Source organism: Schistocerca nitens, chromosome 11, assembly GCF_023898315.1.
Source record: "Schistocerca nitens isolate TAMUIC-IGC-003100 chromosome 11, iqSchNite1.1, whole genome shotgun sequence".
Taxonomy (NCBI): domain Eukaryota; kingdom Metazoa; phylum Arthropoda; class Insecta; order Orthoptera; family Acrididae; genus Schistocerca; species Schistocerca nitens.
This window is the reverse complement of record NC_064624.1, coordinates 182,846,028-182,851,499: the sequence shown is the minus strand read 5'-3', so window position 1 is coordinate 182,851,499 and position 5,472 is coordinate 182,846,028. Positions and strand designations below refer to the sequence as shown.

At 47.5% G+C, this 5,472-nt stretch overlaps 1 pseudogene; it reads left to right on the top strand.

The window, feature by feature from the left end:
• The first annotated feature begins 522 nt into the window (after positions 1–522).
• LOC126214031 (5S ribosomal RNA) lies at positions 523–640 on the top strand (annotated as a pseudogene).
• The last annotated feature ends 4,832 nt before the right edge of the window (positions 641–5,472 follow it).

Below are 5,472 nucleotides of genomic sequence, written 5' to 3'. Positions count from 1 at the left end.
TTTTCTTTCCGATTTAAGTTGTTCGTAATTGTAATTCCTAGGTATTTAGTTGAATTTATGGCCTTTAGATTTGACTGATTTATCGTGTAACCGAAGTTTAACGAGCTCCTTTTAGCACGCATGTGGATAACCCCACACTTCGGATTATTTTGGGTCAATCGTCAATTTTTGCACGTTACAGATATTTTTTCTAAATCTGTTTTGCAATTTGTTTTCAACTTCTGATGACTTTACTAGAGGATAAACGACAGCATCGTCTGCAAACAATCTAAGACGGCTGCTCAGATTGTCTCCTAAATCGTTTATATAGATAACGAACAGCAAAAGGCCTATAGCACTATCTCGGAGAACGCCAGAAATCACTTCTGTTTTACTCGATGACTTGGTGAATTACTACGAACTGTGACCTCTCTGACGGTAAATCACAAAACCAGTCACATAGCTGAGACGATATTCCATAAGTACGCAATTTCGCTACAAGTCGCTTGTCTTGCAGAATGTCACAAACCTTCTGGAAATCCAGACAACGGCCTTGCCGCAGTGGATACACCGGTTCCCGTGAGATCACCGAAGTTAAGCGCTGTCGGGCGTGGTCGGCACTTGGATGGGTGACCATCCAGGCTGCCATGCGCTGTTGCCATTTTTCGGTGTGCACTCAGCCTCTTGATGCCAATTGAGGAGCTACTCGACCGAACAGTAGCGGCTTCGGTCACAGAAAACCATCATAACGACCGGGAGAGCGGTGTGCTGACCCCACGCCCCTCCTATCCGCGTCCTCATCTGAGGATGACACGGCAGTCGGATGGTCTCGATGGGCCACTTGTGGTCTGTAGACGGAGTGGTTTTCTGGAAATCCAGAAATACGGAATCAATTTGAAATAACTTGTCAATAGCAGTCAACACTTAGTGTGTGTAAAGAGCTAGTTGTGTTTCAAAAGAACGATGTTGTCCAAATCCGTGTTGACCGTGTAACAATAGACGTTTGTCTTCGACGTAATTCGAAGTGTTCGAAGGCAATATATGTTCCAAAATCCTGCTGCCTATCGACGTTAATGATAAGGGTCTACAGTGTAAAGGATTACTCCTACCTTTCTTGAATACTGGTGTGACTTGTCAACTTCCCAGACTTACTACACAAACATTTAACAAGGTGCATACTTCCGACTTGGCCACGCGGGGTAACCGCGCCGTCTTGGGCGCCTTTGCCACGGTTCGGTGTGTGTGTGTGTGTGTGTGTGTGTGTGTGTGTGTCGCATATTCCCGGCTTCGCTGCGCGGTCTTAGGAGCCTTACCACGGTTCGGTGTGTGTGTGTGGCGCATACTCCCGTCTTCGCCGCGCGGGGTAACCACGCGGTCTTAGGAGCCTTACCACGGTTCGCGCGGCTCCCCCCCCCCCCCTCCCACGTCGGACGTTCGAGTCCTCCCTCGGGCGTGTGTGTGTGTGTGTGTGTGTGTGTGTGTGTGTGTGTGTGTGTGTGTGTGTGTGTGCTTTCCTTAGCGTAAGTTAGTTTACGTTAGATTAAGTAATGTGTCAGCCTAGGGACCGACGACGTCAGCAGTTTGGTCCCACAGGAACTTACCACCACTTCCGACTTTTGGCAACAATTCGCGTATTAAATGAAATCACGTATATAAGCAAACCAGAGTGTGGCGTGTCGTCCCGACGGCCTTGTAGCTACTGTACACACACACACACAGATTCTGTAGTACGGTCCCTTGCCGGCAGTATTTCATCCTCGCTCCGGCGGGCAATTTTCCGGCGCTTTTCCCTCGGTGCGGCCCACGCCGTGCCAGCCTGTACGCCCTCTATCGCCAGCGTTTGCGCTCTGCTTCCCCACCGGCACCACGGCCAGGAGACTTTTCGCCGCTTCCCGTTTCCTGCCTGCCCTGTCTGCCGAAAGAACAACGCCGGTTCGCAACTCCACGCGCGCCAGTCATTGCATCCCAATATGCGGCAAACGCGTCCGCGGTGTGTCGAAAACGGGAATCAAAGTAGCCTGCCGTTGCCAAAGTGCTGTCTATTTCCACGTACGTGTATCGCGATGCACGTGTATCGCGATGCGGCTTTTCGCGGATGATGCTGTAGTATACAGAGAAGTTGCAGCATTAGAAAATTGTAGCGAAATGCAGGAAGATCTGCAGCGGATAGGCACTTGGTGCAGGTAGTGGCAACTGACTCTTAACATAGACAAATGTAATTCATTGCGAGTACATAGAAAGAAGGATCCTTTATTGTACGATTATATGATAGCGGAACAAACACTGGTAGCAGATACTTCTGTAAAATACCTCGCAATATGCGTACGGAACGATCTGAAGTGGAATGATCATATAAAATTAATTGTTGGTAAGGCGGGTACTAGGTTGAGATTCATTGGGAGAGTCAACAAAGGATGTGGCTTACAAAACACTCGTTCGACCTATCCTCGAGTATTGCTCATCGGTATGGGATCCGTACCCGGTCGGCTTGACAGAGGAAATAGAGAAGATCCAAAGAAGAGCGGCGCGTTTCGTCACAGGGTTATTTGGTAAGCGTGATAGCGTTACGGAGGTGTTTAACAAACTCGAATGGCAGACTGCAAGAGAGGCGCTCTGCATCGCGGTGTAGCTTGCTGTCCAGGTTTCGAGAGGGTGCGTTTCTGGATGAGGTATCGAATATGTTGCTTCCCCCTACTTAAACCTCCCGAGGAGGTCACGAATGTAAAATTAGAGAGATTCGAGAGCGCACGGAGGCTTTCCGGCAGTCGTTCTTCCCGCGAACCATACGCGGCTGGAACAGGAATGACAGTGGCACGTAAAGTGCCCTCCGTCACACACCGTTGGGTGGCTTGCGGAGTATAAATGTAGATGTAGATGTAGGATTTAAGTGGGGACACGAAGTCACACAGGAGGCCTCGGACCACGACGTAAATTCTCCCGCTTTTTTATACCACTGCTAAATGGGCCGTTTGAAAAAATTACACTGATACGTTTCCGGTACATCTCATATTTGCAATGTAAAAGAAACTGCCTGCACACAAAGTGTCGCATCAAACCCGTACGTCCTCACCATCAGTGCTCAAGCCGAAACAAGTCAGCATTAGTTTTTTGTACAGCAGGTGACCTCATTTCAAGCGACTCATTTAGTTAAGGTACAAGGTGACAATGATTAAAAGAGACAGCAAAGGACCTGGAAGAGCAGTGTCTTGAAAGGAGGATATAAGATGAACATCAACAAAAGCAAGACGAGGATAAGGGAATGTAGTCGAAATAAATCAGGTGATACTGAGGGAATTAGATTAGGAAATGAGACGCTTGAAGTAGTAGATGACTTTTGCTATTTGGGGAGCAAAATAACTGATGATGGTCGAAGTAGAGAGGATATAAAATGTAGACTGGCAATGGCAAGAAAAGCGTTTCTGAAGAAGAGAAATTTGTTAACGTCGAGTATAGGTTTAAGCGTCAAGAAGTCGTTTGTCAAAGTATTTGTATGGAATGTAGCCATGTATGAAAGTGAAACATAGACAATAAATAGTTTAGACAAGAAGAGAATAGAAGCTTTCGAAATGTGGTGCTACAGAAGAATGCTGAAGATTACGTGGGTAGATCAGGTAACCAATGAGGAGGTATTGAATAGAATTGGGGAGAAGAGGAGCTTGCACAACTTGACTAGAAGAAGGGATAGGTTGGTAGGACATGTTCTGAGGCATCAAGGAATCACCAATGTAGTATTGGAGGGCAGCATGGAGGGTAAAAATCGTAGAGGGAGACCAAGAGATGAATACAGTACGCAGATTCAGAAGGATGTAGGTTGCAGTACGTACTGGGAGATGAAGAAGCACAGAATAGAGTAGCATGGAGAGCTGCATCAAACCAGTCCCCGGACTGAAGACCACAACAACAACATGAAGAAAACGTAAATTAGTTACAAACTACGGCTTACACACAATTTATTCAACATGCAAGCGTCACTTTAGATTGTGACTTGTTCTACATGCCTACCGTCATTGGGGATGATGTGACGCACGCGGACAGCGAATTCTGTATGACCCGCCGAGGTTTCGGAACATCTATGTTGTCGATGACCTCCAGAATGGCTGTTTTCAGCTCAGCGATGGTCTTGGCGTTATTCCTGTACGCCGGCCGGTGTGGCCGAGCGGTTCTAGGCGCTTCAGTCGGGAACCGAGCGACCGCTAGGGTCGTAAGTTCGACTCCTGCCTCGGGCATGGATGTGAGTGATGTCCTTAGGTTAGTTAGGTTTAAGTAGTTCTGAGTTCTCGGAGATTGATGACCTCAGATGTTAAATCCCATAGTGGTCAGAGCCATTTGAACCATTTTTTCTAGGGGACTGATGACCTGAGAAGTCCCATAGTGCTCAGAGCCATTTCTACTGTTTCCGATGTGATAGTGAAGTGGAAAAGTAAAGGGACACGTACAGCACAAAAGTGTACAGGCCGGCCTCGTCTGCTCACTGACAGAGACCGCCGACATTTGAAGACGGTCGTAATGTGTAATAGGCAGACATCTATCTAGAGTATCACACAGGAACACCAGGATCCACTGCAAGTACTATGACAGTTAGGTAGGAGGTGAGAAAACGTGGATTTCATGGTCGAGCGGCTGCTCATAAGGTACACATCACTCCAGTAAATGCCAAACGACGCCTCACTTTGTATAAGAAGCGTAAACATTGGACTATTGAACAGTGGAAAAACGTTGTGTGGAGTGACGAGTTACGGTACACAATGTGGCGATCCTATGGGAAGGGTGTGGGTATGGCGAATGCCCGGTGAACGTCATCTGCCAGCGTGTGTCGTGCCTACAGTAAAATTCGGATGCGGTAGTGTTATGGTGTGGTCGTGTTTTTCGTGGAGGACGCTTGCACCCCTTGGTGTTTTGCGTGGCACTGTTACAGCAGAGGCCTACACTGATGTTTTAAGCACCTTCTTGCTTCTCACTGTTGAAGAGCAATGGGGATGGCGACTGCATCTTTCAACACGATCCAGCACCTGTTTGTAATGCACGGCCTGTGGCGGAGTGGTTACACGACAACAGCATTCCTGTAATGGACTGGCCTGCACAGAGTCCTGACCTGAATCCTACAGAACACTTTTGGGATGTTTTGGAATTCGCACGACGCCCCACCGACCGACATCGATACCTGCCCTCAGTGCAGCACTCCGTGGAGAATGGGCTGCCATTCCCCAAGAAACCTTCCAGCACCTGATTGAACGTATGCCTGAGAGAGTGGAAGCTGTCATCGAATTGAATTCCAGCATTACCGATGGAGGGCACCAGGAACTTTTAAGTCATTTTCAGCCAAGTGTCAGGATACTTTTGCTCACGTAGTGTATGTCTAAAGTTACTTCAATTTAGTTTTGGCTCATACTTCTGTTTTGTACTTCGTTGTGTGGCACATGGCCAGGAGTCACTTGAAACGAAGCTGAGAAATAAATGAATATGTAAGTCTTGTTCGTAAATTAACCTTCTAAT